This window comes from Anomaloglossus baeobatrachus, chromosome 2 (genome assembly GCF_048569485.1).
Source record: "Anomaloglossus baeobatrachus isolate aAnoBae1 chromosome 2, aAnoBae1.hap1, whole genome shotgun sequence".
Taxonomy (NCBI): Eukaryota; Metazoa; Chordata; class Amphibia; order Anura; family Aromobatidae; genus Anomaloglossus; species Anomaloglossus baeobatrachus.
Window position 1 is genome coordinate 570,393,599 of NC_134354.1, and position 17,789 is coordinate 570,411,387.

At 46.0% G+C, this 17,789-nt stretch overlaps 1 protein-coding gene across 1 annotated transcript in view; it reads right to left on the minus strand.

Annotated features, from left to right (window-relative positions):
- The window catches only part of CLDN10 (claudin 10), a 48,579-nt gene that overhangs the window by 813 nt on the left and 29,977 nt on the right, over positions 1–17,789 (minus strand). The gene's annotated exons all lie outside the window — the stretch shown is intronic.

A 17,789-nucleotide genomic window follows, 5' to 3' on the forward strand; every position in this document is an offset into this window, starting at 1 on the left:
AAAGATATATATTGTACCAGTGTTATTTCTGTAAGCCATTGTATGTTTTCCTAATAACATTTTAGGATGTGGTGAAAATTTTGTTCCAGAAGGTAGGAAATACCGTGTTTTTCCAAAAATAAGACAGTGTCTTATATTTTTTTTGCCCCCCAAAAAAGCGCTAGGGCTTATTTTTGGATGAGGTCTTATTCTTGGAGAAACACGGTTGGGGGTAAGTTTACCCCCCCAAAAAGCAGACCCCCCACTTCCCAGGAGACTCATACTCACCAGACCAGGACGTCTGCGTGGTTCCCAGGTCCTCCTGTGATCTCTGGTCGGTCGGTGCTGCACGCTGTCCTACCCTGCTGCTAGCTGACACGCTGACACACACAGAAGATCCCAGACACACACAGCAGATCACACACAGACACACAGCAGATCACAGATATACACAGCAGATCACACACAGACACACAGCAGATCACAGATATACACAGCAGATCACATACAGCAGATCGCAGGCACACACAGCCGATCACAGATACACACAGCCAATCACACACACAGCCGATCACAGATACACACACAGCAGATTGCAGATATACACAGCAGATCACACACAGCAGATCGCAGGCACGCACAGCCATCACAGATACACACAGCCGATCACAGATACACACAGCCGATCACAGATACACACACAGATCGCAGATATACACAGCAGATCACACACAGCAGATCGCAGGCACGCACAGCCATAACAGACACACACAGCCGATCGCAGACACACACAGCCGATCGCAGACACACACAGCCGATCACAGATACACACAGCAGATCGCAGGCACGCACAGCCATCACAGATACACACATACGATCGCAGGCACACACAGCCGATCACAGATACACACATCCGATCACAGGCACACACAGCTGATCACAGATACACACATCCGAACGCAGACACACTCAGCCGATCGCAGAAAAACACAGCCGATTGCAGACACACACACACACACACACATCACATCACATCCAGCACTTACGGCAGCAGAGAATGAGAGCAAGTCACGTGTCCGGCCACAGGTCCTGTTCGTTGCACTGCACCGCACTGCCTCTCAGGATTCTCCCGGCGAGAAGAGATCGGTGTCACTGGATGAGGTGAGTGTGTATGCGATCCGATGTGTGTGCGATCCGATGTGTGTGTGTGTGTGTGTGTGTGTGTATGTGTGTGATTTGTTGTTTGCGTGTGAGCCGATGTTTGTGTGTGCGATCTGATTATGTGTGCGATCTGATTATGTGTGCGATCTGATTATGTGTGCGATCTGACTGTGTGTGCGATCCGATGTTTGTGTGTGAGATCTGATTGTGTGTGTGTGTGTGTGTGTGTGAGCTGATGTGTGCGGGTGTGTTATCACTGCAGGTCCTGCCGCACAGTGTCGGGTGAGTGTAATTGCCGGGTGCCGCTGTGTATAATGAAGTGTCCTGCAGTATCTGTAACTTTTTTAGCTGCACGGACACTTCATTATTGATCCGGGACTAGGGCTTATTTTCGAGGGAGGGCTTATATTTAAGCCTTTCTCCGAAAATGCTGAAAATCCCTGCTAGGGCTTATTTTTGGGGGAGGTCTTATTTTTGGAAAAACACGGTAATAAATTATCAATTAACATAGTTCAATTAGTAGTATGAATCAGTGGAAGATAAATGGACATTTTAGCTAAAATATATAGAGCTCCTAATGTGACACCCAAGACATAAAGGCCTAGTGTTTGTTTTACCCTCCGCCCACTTACTATGGTCGAATCGTCACCCCCTTGTTTGCTATTAATGTAGCTTCATTGGAGAGAAGAGTCCTCCTGCATAGGTTGTCAGCAAGCACAGGTAGGCTGTCTTTCTCTAAAGTGTCCTTATAGTATGCCCCCGTCATATGTTCTCCCTGCTTATGAATGCTTCTTGACCTTCAGTTTGTTACCCGTGAAACACATTCTACACCCATAAATATACAGACAGGTAAAGGAAGATTCTCAACTTCTCCTGGGGGCTGGGGGCAATGCACTCTTGAAGATTGACATTTTATTCCATCTTCATTGACCACTTGACCAAATTGGGCACACTTCCAGTTTGCTGTATGAGGCAGCTTTGCGTCTGTAGCATGAGAGACTTGGAAGGAGACTGGATATGGCCAGCTTTACAACAGCACTTCCAAGATCTAAAACAGGGGTCCCCAAATTGTAGCTTGGAAGTCACATGTGGCTTGCGGACCTGTTATGCATGGCTTGTGCCTGTCTGCCAGCTTGTTGCATTAGCACCAGGTCTAGCAAACAATCGTGAAGGGCTGGGCATCAGATGGTGACTTTTGCGAGTAGCCCAGCACAGAAGAGCAGATCTGCATGGGGATAAGAGATGATGGAAAATCTTTGGCTGTCATTATACTGGTAATCGGGCCTCTGGGTGTCACTACTGTGAGGAGGATGAGAGCTAGATGTGGCTCACAACCCTCTCTCAAAGCTGGATGTGGCTCACGACCCTCTCTCAGAGCTGAATGTGGCACACGACCCTTTCCCATAGCAGGATATGGCTCACGACCCTCTCCCAGAGCTGGATGTGGCTCATGACTCTCTCTCAGCTGGATGTGGCGCACGACTCTCTCGGAGTTGAATGTGGCGTACGACTCTTGGAGCTGAATGTGGCTTACAACCCATTCCCATAGCTGCTTGTGGCTCACGACCCTCTCTGAGCTGGATGTGTCTCAAGACCCTCTCTGAACTGGATATGGTTCATGACCCTCTCTCAGACCTGGATATGGCTATCAAGGTCCGAAAGTTTCCTTCTCTGCTCTAAAGCATAGAGCTTTCTAGTGGTTGCATCCCTTACTTGGGTAACCAGTTAAGACTTCAGGATGCCGGTATCTTACACAACAAGTTATATTATTTTCTGTCACCCCCATTTTGTTATAGATTTGTAACCTTGTGAGCATTGTCTTCACTCTTATTTTAAAATTGTAGAATTGTTACTATAATGTCTCTGTATTGTTTTACATGTACCCACTGAATTGTAAAGTGCTGAGGAATATGATGGCGCTACAGAAACAAATTTATTATTAATATTATTATTGGTAACTTGTCCTGTTCATCGTTCATCAATATCATTTGCATGAAAAACACCTTAAGAAAATGTAGTTTAAGGTAAAATCAAAATAATTTTAATGGTTAGGCTCATGCAGAGTATAACATTACATGTGAAGAAGGGAAAAGATAGGTGGAAAAAGCTATACAAATGGTCAGTTCTGTCCACATATTCAGGTAATGAGAAAGTTCTACTTGATTATCATTATTTACTTTTTTGGCCTATGGTGAATGAAGCTCTTAGATACGTCTAGCAAATATTCTTGGAGCTTTTCCTGGTGTAATCGCCAAATGTCTCTGAATGTGATTCGAACAGACCCCTACTAGAACCTAATTACATTTTTATACTTCTGTTCATTTCCGTTCAGATTACAAGTAAATTAGATAATGCAGCCTGCAGTCTAAACAGTAAATTCTTCCTTCAACACAAGCTTACTTCATGGCAAGCCGTGAGAGAAAAAAGAAATCTGTTTGTTCCTGGCTTTCATGCACTATAGATAATTTTTTTTTTTAAATCATTAAAACCTGATTCTATATATTTGTCTTTCATTTTCTGTAACTGACTATGACGGAAGCCATACTGAACTGTAGAACGCACATTTAGCCAAGTATGACACTCGCGAAAAAGGACCCATTCCAATAGGGTATGTGCACACAATGTCTTTTTTAGCATTTTTTTGAATGCTGGTGCTACACTATGAGGAGCTTTTAACAATTTTTTCCATCGACTTTGGGAAGTCTTTTTACCGGTGTTTTCTGAACTTTTTTTAACTTCATTCAACAATGAAGAAACCACTAAAAGCTTTCGAAACAAAATCAGTGGCAAAACTCTTAAAAATACTTTCAGACGTTCTCCAAGAATCTTTGGCGCTTTCCTATTTGCTTCTATTGGAAATCTCAAGCCACTATAAGACAATCAAAAGCCTGAAGATTAAAAACCGCAAGTATTTTTTCTATAAAAATCTATATGTTCATTTTGGTGAGGGTTTAGTTACTGCTTTCTCAAGTAGGCTCCATAGTAGAATCCACCTAAGGCTGGAGTCACATTAGCGTATGGCATCCGATGCGAGAGCTGAGGCTCTGCTGCGAGCGTGAGCCGAGTGTTATGTGACTGTGACCGGATTTTACGATCGGGTCACAGCTGCAATGCTGAAGGTGGGCGTTGCGGAGGAGAGGGAGGGGTTAATTCCCCCCCACATCTCCTCTATTGTTAGCCTATGCATATATCGCACTGCACTGGGATAACATCCGAGTGCGGTCCGATGTTTCTCTCGCACCCATACACTTGAATGGGTGCGAGTGATACAGCTCTCGCAGAAAATGCCAGCATGCTGCCATTTTTTTCCTCAGTCGTTTAGAGCTGAGAAAAAAATCGCTGATCTGAGCTGCAGCACTGTCTAACATGGGGCCGAGTGCAATGTGAGATTTTCTCACATTGCAATCGTCTGATTTATACGCTTATGTTAGCGTATTCTAATAAAAATTGTGGTCCAAGTCATCAAAGCTTTCACGCCACAATTCTGGCATAAAAGCTTTGAAAAGTTGCAAAATTGTGTTTGTGCACAAAAATGGACTGAGATGGGGCAGAAGCCACAGCTCATCTAATTCATGACGTTACTTGGTGATTCTTACTCCAGACATCTCACTCCAGTACCAGTACAGCACGGAGGAGCATACCACTCGTCAGACACTCCAAATTCATGAAGCAGCGTGCACCTCTTCATCGCTGACTCTAGCTTTCCCCCTCACCCTTGTGAGTGTTAATGATGCGTCTATCCAATCAATCTGTAATAGTTTATCTAAGAAGATATGAAAAGTGTTAGTAGTAGAGTTGAGCGGATCGGTCATAATCCGGGTCCGGCGGATCCGGATCGGGTTGCCGCCGAGAGAGAAGGAAAAAAAAACAGATCGTGCACCCCAAATCCCGGGTACTGGTCGGACTCGGATCGGGCGCTCAAACCGTGCGGATCCGGATTTTGCTGATCCGGGTCCGCTCAACACTAGTTAGTAGATCTGTTTGTCTGGCACTGTAAGGGCTCATGCGCACGTAACTGCTGAATATTCTGTAGCGATTTCACAGCGCATATGCGCTTCAAATCGCTGCAGAAACACTGCATAATGGATGCAGTTTTTTTGTAGAAAAAATCCGACTTCATGCGCTATAGCTGCTGCCCCCACCATGGACAGAGTGGGAGCAGCATCCAGAACGCAGAAATAATTGACATGCTGCTTTTATGAATGCACGGATATGGGTCAAAATATTAGCACCCAAATCGCTGCGTTCAAAAAAGCAACGTGCACATGTCTCATGCACAATCTACATAGATTGTGCAGGGAACGCAGGACCAAAGCATTTACACTGCAGTGCAATACGCAGCGTAAATGCATGTACTTACGCAACGTGCGCACACAGCCTAAGGGTATTTGCTCACCTTAAGGATTTGCCTTAGAAATTCCTGCACCAAAAACATGTCTCTTGTCAGAAAAAAATGCTGCAGAAAAATGCGTTTGTATTATTTTTAGTTGTGTTTTTGATGCGTTTTTTAAATATCGAAAGGGGTTTTTTTCCCTTTTTAGTAGAATAAGTGAAAAACACTGAAAGAATTTACATTCTACAAATAAGAAACTGCTTTAAATCTGGAATAAAAAAATAAGCAACATGTGCACGAGACTGGGACAGTAAAATGCAGCATTTTCACAGAAAAAAAGGTGGCAAAAATGTATTGTGTGAATATACCCTTACATTGTTTTGGTTTTTTTTTTGCCGCTGCAGAGATCAGAGATTATCAGCTGTTTACTATTTATGGTACAGTTCTCTGACTCAGTTGGTTGAATGCTGGAAAGAACCTACTCCAAAGTATCTGGACAAATAAAAATAGTCTAAAACACATTTGTTACTATAACTATATAGAATGCATTATTAGGCATGTCCATAAACAGATCAGTATCCTAGTGCATTACACTTTGGGCAGGCATGCGAGTTTCCTATAAGAAATCCCCAGTGGGGAGAACAGGAAGCTTAAGTTATTTTAAAGAGACTCTGCCAGTAGGATAAACCATCCTAACATGTTTACATGGGTATTTTGGTTATAGAAAGTTGAATAAAATGATGCTTTATTAACTGCACTCCGATGTCTTGTTCCAAAGTAAAGGACATTTTTCTTAGTATGTAAATGACCTGTTAAGATCTATTACCCAGGCATTATTGCTAAGAATTTGCTTCGAGGGCTTTTATTTTAAATTAAAGGAGGTGTTACCAATGTGAGACATGTAATGACTGACAGTCTGCTCTCCCAATCTACATGTCTCACACTGGTAATGTCCTCTCATATAAAATAAGATCTGGAGGCAGATTCTCATGCATATCTGTGCTCGACCTATAGATTTTAACAACTCATTTATATAGTTAAGGTGTTTTCTGGTAAAAATCCATAAATCTACAGTCACTCTGTGTGACTGCAGACTTATAAACCCTCACTTCACAAGCACTGTGCGCTGTGAGGATTCTTCAGTTTCCTAGCTGGGAACAGTGGTCAAATGGCCTCAAGCATGCACTACTCCCTGTCAATATATGAAGGCTGGAGGGATGCCACCTCACTCAATGCAAGTGTATTGAGCGAGGCTCCGCCCCCTCTAGTCAGATTCTGTCCTGGAGTATGCATGTTGCTTATTTGCACCAAGTGTGTGCGATGTGTGGATTCATAAGTCTGCAGTCACATAGAGTGACTGAAGACTTATAGATTTATACCAGACAGCCCCTTTAAGCAAAATGTGAATTACTCTGGATTAAGACATTGGATTGCAGATATGTCATAAGTGTATCACAGCCTGATGTAATCTCCAGGCGATGTGGGATCAGAAGGTCGCAGCGTATTGTTGATGTCAGATCCGCTTTAGTGCCCACTCATTGTTTTCCCTGATTTAGAGCGTATTTATTTCCATCCGTTACAGAAGAGGTTAAGATTTTCTATCCTGCAGTGAACTAAAAGGCAGTTATAACCTCACTGCTGTCATTCCCTTCTGCTATAAATATCCACCTCTTATTCCTCCCTATGCCAGGTTTGTAGCTTACATCTATGCAGTCCACTTTGAAGGAATCAGTCTCCGGAGAAGCTGAGGTGTTGCATCTGCTGCAGCTGAAAAGTTCGTGCTGGAGAAGCTGTGGAGTGTTAATTGTTGTCTTTCCCCACCTATTTGTCTTATATTCCTCGTGTTGTCTTATTGCAGTGGCGAGACTAGTGTCTCGCTGGCCTTCACTAGTAAGGGTGAGTTCAGGGCCAGCAAGGATCTAGGCATATAATGGCGCGCATAGAAAAGGGCCTGTCTAGGGACGTTAGGGAGTGCAGGGATCAGCCTCATGTGAGTGTTTGGAGTGTCTATCCTAAAGCCTAGAGAAGCATAGTGTCCAATTATACTTAAAACATCACTTTTACATATTCATTATCTGTGCCTCTAAATAATAAGATGTTTGCATGAGAGCATCCTCCATGAAAATGTGACTTTCATGTTAAAGGGATTGTTCAATCTGCTAAAAGTCATTCTATGTGACTGCAGACTTCTGAATCTTTAGGCTATGTTCACATACTGTATCTTTTCTTAACCACAAAGATACAGCATTTTTGGCCCCAAAAATATGCACCTGCGACAAAAATGCATAAGAAAAGCATGCTTTTTTTACGCGTTTTTACCACATTTTGCCCAAAGCGTTTTTTTAAGTCAAATCTATTGACAGGAAGGGCTCAAAAACTCAAAAAGAATTGACATGCTGCATCTTCAAAAACACAGCAAAAAAAGGATGTTCTCTGTGGACAGCAAAATAGAAATCTCATAGACTTTGCTGGGAGAAGGAAATGCATGCATTTGTGATCTCAAAAATGCACCAAAAACGCAGTATAAGATGCAGTGTGTGAACATAGCCATACCGCATGTTGTCAGGATTCTCTGGCATTGCTACTAAGAGCGGGTGGTTACTTCTAGCCACATTCCGACTGCATGTGTTCAACCTTACTCGTCACTTGTAGTTATGCAAATCACATACTTGCGATCATGTGACCGCCCGCTTTCACAAGCAACACCGAAGAATCCTGACAACGTGCATGCTATAAGGATTCAGAAGTCTGCAGTCACAAATAGTGACTGCATACTTTTAGCATAAGACCTTTTAATGCTAATAGCAAAGATTTGTCTGGTTTTATACCTAGGTCCAGGGCTGGATTATAGGCGGGGCAGGTGGGGCTCCAGCCACGGGGCCCCCACCACAAGAGCTTCTGAGGGGGCCCCCACCACCATCTGTTTGGCCACCATTTTATTAACGCCGCAGTGTTCAGGAGCGCACTGTACCTTTTAAAAATGTTCAATCCCGGCTGTCACTGTGCTGCAGACACGCCCACTGCACGCTGTGTGGGCTGCGTCTGCAAGGATGACGTCACCACGCGCCTGCTGCTGCTTCTTCGTGCCGTAGAGGAGCATGTGGGAGGACCGGAGCAGAGGCCACCGTGGATGACGGTGAGTGTGACGTCATCCATCATGGTGCCGGGCAGGAGGTTGCAGTGAGGAGGAAGCAGGACAGGATTCCAAAGTGCCAGCTCTGCCCGGGATCAGTGTGAGTTATTGCAGGAGTGTGAACTGCTGCAGATCAGGTCGGGCTGTCAGTGCCGGGTCATCAGCCTCATCCCTCCCCTGCAATAACTCACACTGAGCTCCAGCACAAACATCACTACACAGATCCTGCACTGATCACATCTGAGCCTGCAGCACACATTATACTATATGGCCCATATTACATAAAGAATATGTGAGGTCCTGTAGGTCCAGGTGTGATCAGTGCAGGACATTGTATATCTGTGTACATGGTATACCACATCCAGTGTACAGAGCAGTGTGATATACTGTGTACATGGTATACCACATCCAGTGTACAGAGCAGTGTGATATACTGTGTACATGGTATACCACATCCAGTGTACAAAGCAGTGTGATATACTGTGTACATGGTATACCACATCCAGTGTACAGAGCAGTGTGATATACTGTGTACATGGTATACCACATCCAGTGTACAGAGCAGTGTGATATACTGTGTACATGGTATACCACATCCAGTGTACAGAGTACTGTGATATACTGTGTACACACATCAGATGGTATATAATAATGTGTATATTGTATAACATCTGGTGTCTGTATCACAGTAAACCCAGTACTATGTGAGGATGCCTAACACTATCTGGGTCTGTACTGTGCTATATACTGGCTGTATACTATATGAGGGTGACTAATGCTATCTGGCTCTCCACTGTGCTATATAGGGGCTGTATACTACATGAGGATGCTTAATACTATCTGTCTCTCCACTGTGCTATATAGGGGCTGTGTACTACTTGAAGGTGCTTAATATTATCTGGTCTGCTCTGTGCTGTATAGGGGCTGTGTACTATGTGAGGATGCCTAATGCTATATGGCTCTCCACTGTGCTATACAGGGGCTGTGTACTATGTGGGGGCTGCATAGTGTCATATTGGGGCTGCATAGTGCCATATGGGGGCTGCATAATGCCATATGGGGGCTGCATAATGCTACATGGGGGCTACATAATACTATATGGAGGACTATGGGAGCTTCATAACACTATATGGAGGAATATGGGGGCTGCATACTACTATTTCCGCAGAGTTGTATGTCCCCTCCACCCCAGAGCTGTATACCCCCAGAGCTGTGCTATCCACTGTACTATACAGGGGCTGTGTACTATGTGGGGGCTGCATAGTGTCATATTGGGGCTGCATAGTGCCATATGGGGGCTGCATAATGCCATATGGGGGCTGCATAATGCTACATGGGGGCTACATAATACTATATGGAGGACTATGGGAGCTTCATAACACTATATGGAGGAATATGGGGGCTGCATACTACTATTTCCGCAGAGTTGTATGTCCCCTCCACCCCAGAGCTGTATACCCCCAGAGCTGTATGTCCCCCCGCCCCAGAGCTGTATACCCCCAGAGCTGCATGTCACCTCCCCACCTAAGAGCCACAGCCCACCTATAGAGCTGTATGCCCCCCATTGATATATACCCCTTTCCTCAGTAATAAGTATGCCCCCAGTAATGTGTATGTCCCCAGCCTCTCTTGTGATGTACATACAGCCGTGTTAGTGTGCTCTATGTGCGGCCATGTCTGTTAGTGACTGCCGCCAATCAGCGTGCACAGAACATGCCCAGGAGGAGCTGGATGGCGACAAGCAGGGAGGTGAATGAGACTGTTGTCGGCTTCCCAATATTAAAAATATATATAAAAATTTAAAAATGTGTCTGTGTGTGCATGTATCATGTGTATCTATGTATGTCAGTGTATATGACTGTGTCTAGATTTATATCTATTTATGTGTTTTCGGGAATTTCTCTTTAAATATATATGTGTACGTATGCCTGTATGTGTATGTATCTGTGCATATCTATGTGTGGATGGGGCCCACTGAGACTCTTTTGCCCAGGGCCTACAAAAACCTGGAGTCAGCCCTGCGTGTACCAGTCATGTATTCTCCTGTACACTGTACAGGGGCGTACCTTTTGGGCGGCATGTGGCATGTTTGTCCCTGCACAGCAATCAGGGGGGCACCATTGGAAATTGTGAGGCAGCAGTATGGTGGGAGAAAATTGTAAGTGGACAGTATTGGGAAAGAAAGTGTGAGGGGCATAGTTTAGAGACCGGGTAATGGGGGGGATAAGCAGTATAGAGAAGGGGCAGATGGTGGCCAGTGTGAGGTCACAGTATGGAGGGCACAGTATGCTGAGGAAGGGGAATGTGAGATGAAAGTACCATGTAGTGACTGGATAGTGAAGGAGGTAGGCAGTATAGGGAAGGGGCTGCATGATGGCCAGTGTGAGGGCACAGTATGGAGGGCACAGTATGCTGAGAAGGGGGAATATGAGACTCAGGTGCTGTATTTACTATCTAAATGCTACAGTTCGTGCTCTACTGTTAGGCTAAAAATGTTAACGTTATTGGGCCCCCACCAGATTTTCTGCCCAGGGGCCCCCACCAACCTTAATCTGGCCCTGCCTAGGTCCATGTCTTCCATACTGCTATGATAAGAGGCCTTGTTCTAAAATCTGTTGAAAGATCTCAATAGGTGGGAAATAGGCTCGTCAGTGATATTTCTCGTATATATTGTGTGGACTTAAATAACAGTTTGTGTTTGTACAGGAAAGGCTAATAGTTAAAGGTCTCCATTCTCCTATCATTAGAGTCATGCTGCTCAAATCCTGGGCAGCATAAATCAGAGCATGCGTGTGTAATTGAAGCCAGAGATGTCTTTCTCTAAGACGTTGCTATGTTTTAGAAAATGGCCAGGGACTGTAGGATGAGACATACCCTGCCTGCCATAGCACAGCCAGGATCTGATTTATGCTGTCCGTGGTTCTGGGAGCATGAATCTGATGACAAGTTACCTTTAGTCCTTGACAACTCTAAGTTGGGCTGTCAAAGTTTATTAGATAATCAGGTCCAGCTACCAAAAAACTGCCCCAAAGTAAAACGCTTACTCCACCATGCTTCACTGTGGATCTGGTGTATTTTTGGTGTAGCACAGTGTTGGTATTGCGCCAAACATCTTTGGGGATTATGGTTCGATGAAGGTTTTGGAAAAACATAGCCAGGCTTGGATTTTTTTTTTGTGAGAAAGGGCTCCAATCTTGCCACCCTACCCCACATGTCAGACATATGAATAATACGGGAAAGTGTTGCCATATGCAGCACACAACCAGTACTTGCCAGAAATTCCCACAACTCCTTTAATGTATACTATTCCTGTAGCCTCCCGGAACAATTTTCTTCTTGTCTTTTCATTAATTTTTGAGGGACATCAATTTCTAGGTAATGTCACTGTTGTACCAAGTTTAAGCCATTTCTTTATGACAGTGGAATAATTTTTATACCCTTCTCCTGACTGCTGACTTTAAACAATGAGATCCCTTTGCTGTGTTGTGATTGGCTAACGCTTATTACTACCTCATCTCTTATTATAACAGGGTGTTCACACTTAGGGGTACTTTGCACACTACGACATCGCAAGCCGATGCTTGCGATGCCGAGCGCGATAGTCCCCGCCCCCGTCGCAGCTGCGATCTCTTGTGATAGCTGCTGTAGCGAACATTATCACTACGGCAGCTTCACATGGACTCACCTGCCCTCCGACATTGCTCTGGCTGGAGACCCACCTCCTTATTAAGGGGGCGGGTTGTGCGGCGTCATAGCGACATCACATGGCAGGCGGCCAATAGAAGCGGAGGGGCGGAGATGAGCAGAACGTAAACATCCCGCCCACCTCCTTCCTCCTTCCTTCCGCATAGCTGGCGTGAGCCGCAGGATGCAGGTAGGAGATGTTCCTCGCTCCTGCGGCTTCACACACAGCGATGTGTGATGCCACTGGAACGAGGAACAACATCGTAACATCGGTCATTTCCAATTTATGGAAATGACCGACGCTACACCGATGATACGATTACGACGATTTTGCGCTCGTTAATCGTATCAAAAAGGCTTTACACACTACGATATCGCCTGCGACGCCGGATGTGCGTCACTTTCAATTTGACCTCACCGACATCGCACCTGCGATGTCGTAGTGTACAAAGTGCCCCTTTATGCAACCACATTATTTTAGTTTTGTTATTTTTATTTCCCCCTGCAAATGACTTCATTTTGTTTGGTAATGGATTTGTAAAGATGTAAGACGCATCCCAAATTTAGAAGGCAAAAAAAATGGGGTTCGTCTTAAAATCCGGTGGTGTCCTACCAGGAGCAGGCAGCATCGGTGGTGGAGTGGGGTCACAGGAGGCAGGGGCGGTGGTGGAATAGGGCGATGCTGTGGGGGCTTTGCTAGGTCTGCGGGCGCTGTGCTGGAGCTGCAGGCAATGTGTTAGAGCTACGAGCGATGTGCTGGATCTCCTGCTAATGTGCTGTTCTGGGGCAGCGGGCGCCATCCTGAAAATGTCGGCTTGTGCGCAGATGGAGCTCTCGGCTCAAGATCTCATCTGCGCACGCACTGCTTCCGGCCCACTGATCTCCCAGCAATGGACTTAAGGAAAATGGAGGTGGCGCGTGCGCTGATGAGATCTGGAGTCGAGAGCTCCATCTGTGCATGCGCCAACTCCGGAAGCCATTATTTTGAAGTCTGCACCGCCAACATTTTAGGATGGCGCCCTCAGCCCCAGCACAGCCCATCGCCCACAGCTCCAGCACAATGCCCACATCCCCAGCACAGCAAAGTTCCCTAGGCCTGCAGCCCCAGCACAGCGCCGTGGCACTACTCCTGCGACCCCTTTCCACCATCCCCGGTAAGCAACATTTGGATTATAAGACGCACCCCTCATTTTCCTCACACATTTTTGGGAGGAAAAGTGCATTTTATAATCTGAAAAATACTGTATATACATTAGTAATATTTGAGGGACATGTATTCCTTCTTGTGTGCTATGTTGTTAGTTCACACATAAACTCTCCCTAGGTTCGAAACAATGAGTCAATACACTTAACATGCTTTGGTCTCAATAGGAATAGACTGTATGAAACCAATGAGCCTTGGAAAGACCACTATCTTTAAGAGATTCGCTCTTTCCAGAAAGGACAATGTAAAATACCTTCAAGTTAATAGTTGAGCTTCAAAATATAGTAAGAAAAGTTCTATATTGTGTTTATAGAGATTCTAGCAGTCTCTTGTTATCTATACTCTGAGGTATAGAAGAAGTACATCACTCCATTTAAAAGATAGCGTTAAAGGTCAATTTTGGTCTAGAAGGGCCCATTAGTATTAGAGCCTCCTGGGTGTCCTTATTGATCTGAAAGCCAGACAGGAGCCATAATTTTTAATATCTGTTGAGGTAGTTGGGAGTAAGTAATGAATATGGTTTTGACATATACAGTAATTTATATTGGCCACAAACACTGATTTTATTTGGCAATTTCTAATCTGGGTTTTACAGAGAAAAGAAAAAATTACTAAAACGTATAGCAGATCAATTGTTTTAGTAGCATATACTCAATATACAAAATATAAAAGATCAATTTTATTTAAATTTGAACTAAAAACTACCCCAGACAAACACAACACATATGACAGTATGCAAAATAACATACAAGCTGTGAATAGACACAGAAAAATGAATCAATATAGCTCAATGATTATATAGGAGAGGAGAAAAAATAGTAATATCTTTAGTAACCAAACTTACATCTGGACAAATACGTCATTCTAACTAGGTGGTCAAATAATTCATTTAGGTTACTAATGGGGGATCACAATGTATCATTATGTGTCAAAAATGACATTTTTTGGGGTACATAAGTAAACAATCCCTAAATGGATTATACCCCTACCTATCAATGGCGTAAACACCCTAATTTAAAGTGATGAACCCCAAGCGGTATTTTTTATGAGAAAATCGTTGAGATATGAAGTAGAGATACTGTATGAAGTAAAAAAAAAAAAACACGGAGGATAGGGAGAGACGGAGGGAGAGCCGTCAAGGAATGGGGGCACCGTTTAAATTAGGGTGTTTACTCCATTGATAGGTAGGGGCAGATCCATTTAGGGATTGTTTACATTACATGATACATTTTGATTCCCCCCCATTAGTAACCTAAATGAGTTATTTGACCACCTAGTTAGAATGACGTATTTGTCCTAATGTATATTTGGTTACTAGGGATATTACTATTTCTTTATCGTTCCTATGGGAGACCCAGACATTGGGTGTATAGCTTCTGCCTCCGGAGGACACACAAAGTACTACACTAAAAAGTGTAGCTCCTCCCTCTGAGCATATACACCCCCTGGATAACCAGATCTAGCCAGTTCATTGCTTTGTGTTCAGGAGGCATACATCCACACATGCATTCTCATTTGATTTTTCATTTTGGAAAGTTTTTTTTGAAGAAAAGCGGGTCCAAGCCTGGACTCCCGGCATGTCCCTTCTCACCCCTTTGTCGGCGGTGTTGTTAAGGTTGAATCCAAGGCTGGAGCCTTACATGCCGCGCTCCTTCACCATCCCTCGGGCTCTGGCTTGAAGTGGGAGCCAGCACGGTTCTCCTTGCTTTGCAGGAGGCCGGTCTCCATCCGCAGCCCTTCAGGATCCTGCTGGACGGAGCACTCATCCCCAGGGACTTGAAACCCTGCGTCTCAGCAAGCTAAGTATCTGAGACGTTTATACTCGGGAGGTCCCTTGTACTTTATTGTTGGGGAGAGTGTGCTGTGTAACTGTTCTGACATTTCCGGCCAGTTCTCTGGTTGTCGCCTGAGAACTGCGCCGAGGGTTCCTGCGCGCCGGCCGCATCGCTTAAATTTAGGCCCCGGCTTCGCCGGAGGCCTACTTTCGATTTCACTGCCCTTGCATGTCAATCATGCAGAGGGACAGTGCCGCTCCGCCCAGCGGCCGTTTGGCACAGGGGAGGGACACTCCTCTCTGAGCACATGTCCCCTCCCCTGTAAATCTCCTTGGCCCTCCAGATCCCGCTCTCAGAGCAGGTCCCGCCCCCTCTCCTCGCTCCGGCGCCATTTTTTCAGCGTTTCTCTCTGCGATCGGCGCTGGCTGCAGCATCCCTGCTAAGCTGCTTGGGGGTCCGGGCTGTGGGATCTGGAGGGCACACAAACGGTCTGGTAAGCCACAGCCTCCGGTTGTGAAACTGCTTATATACTCTCTGGGGGTCATTCTGGCTCAGAGCCCCCACTTCAGCAGCATGTCTCACACGAGGAGCAAGGCTGCAAGGCTGTACTCAATATGCACTACATGTAAGCTCGTGCTGCCTGAACCGAGCACATATCCACATTGTGATGCCTGCTCCAACCTGACAATGCCTCAGCCTGGAATCGCACCCACAGTGGTCCCTCCGGCTACTCCAGCTCCGGTGGCTGAACCCCCGGCTTGGGTAGAATCCTTCTCTAGGTCAATCTCCCAGTCTTTTGCCAGCTCCATGGGACAGCTGTCCCGGACTTTGCTGACCATGCATCAGCCCCCTTCTCAGGGCGCCCCTGCTGCTAGGGCTCTCTCAGCAGAGCTCACAGAGGATTCTTCATCTGGTCCCAGACCCCGTCCTCCTAAGAGGAGACGCAGGGCTCCCTCTCCTTCCTCGTCCCGCGGCTCTGATTCAAGAGCTGACTCGCAGGACGAGGAGGATGCCGTTACTGGGGGCTCGGAGGCTACCTCCATGTGCGCCATTGATCTGTCCGAAAGTGACTCAGATGTTAGTGATTTGATTGCGTCCATTAATTCTGTACTGGACCTCAATCCGCCAGTATCAGAGGAGCAACCCTCTCTGGCAGAAAAGCACCAGTTTACCTTGCCTAAGAGGACAAGGAGTGTGTTCTTTAACCACTCCAGTTTTCAGGCCACTGTGACCAAGCCTAGGGCCTGTCCTGACAAACGCCTCCCAAAGCGTGGTTCTGATGACCGTTTTCCCTTTCCACCTGAGGTGGTCAAGGAGTGGGCTCATTCACCAAAGGTAGACCCTCCGGTGTCTAGACTCTCAGCCCGGACAGTTGTATCAGTGGCTGATGGCACCTCTCTTAAAGATTCCACTGACCGCCAGGTTGACCTTCTGGCCAAATCTGTATATGAGGCGGCAGGGGCCTCGTTCTCCCCATCTTTTGCAGCAGTGTGGGCTCTCAAAGCCATCTCTGCTTCTCTAGAGGAGATGCATTCCCTCACCAGGGAATCTATGCCCGACATGGTTGCCTTAACTTCACAAGCTTCAGCTTTTTCATCCTATGCCATGTCTGCCATGCTGGAGGCTTCTCACCGCACTGCGGTGGCTTCGGCTAATTCCCTCGCTATCCGCATGATCTTGTGGCTTCGAGAGTGGAAGGCAGATGCTTCTTCAAAGAAGTACCTTGCTGGGCTCCCTTTTGCTGGATCCAGGCTATTCGGTGAACAACTGGATGAAATTATTAAGGAAGCTACTGGCGCGAAGAGTACTTCCATGCCACAAACTAAAACCAGGAAACCTGCCCAGGGTAGGAACCAGTCGAGGTTTCGTTCCTTTCGTTCCTCCAACTGGTCATCCTCTAAGCCCTCGGCCTCGTCCACTAACTCAGCCAAGGACCAAAAATCCAACTGGCGCACAAAGGCGCGTCCACAGAAGACCGCAGGAGCTGCTGCCACTAAGGCAGCCTCCTCTTGACTATCTGGCCGCGCCAGCAACGTCCTTAGTCGGTGGCAGGCTCTCCCACTTTGGCGACGTGTGGTTTCAACACGTCTCCGATCAGTGGGTGCGGGATATCATCTCCCACGGCTACAGGATAGAATTCTCTTCCAGCCCGCCAAACAGATTTTTTCTGTCAACTCCCCCCTGCTCCAAGGCCGCCGCCTTCTCTCAGGCCGTGGCATCCTTGCAGGCCAACGGAGTAATTGTACCGGTTCCCGCCCGGGAACGGTTCAGAGGTTTCTACTCAAATCTCTTCCTAGTCCCCAAAAAGGACGGTTCCTTCCGGCCCATCCTGGATCTCAAGCTTCTCAACAAGCATGTTCAGGTGCGGCATTTCCGCATGGAGTCTCTGCGATCAGTCATTGCCTCAATGACCCAAGGAGATTTCCTGGCATCCATCGACATCAGAGATGCCTATCTGCATGTGCCAATTGCAGTTTCACACCAGCGTTGGCTACGTTTTGCAATCGGAGAGGAACATTT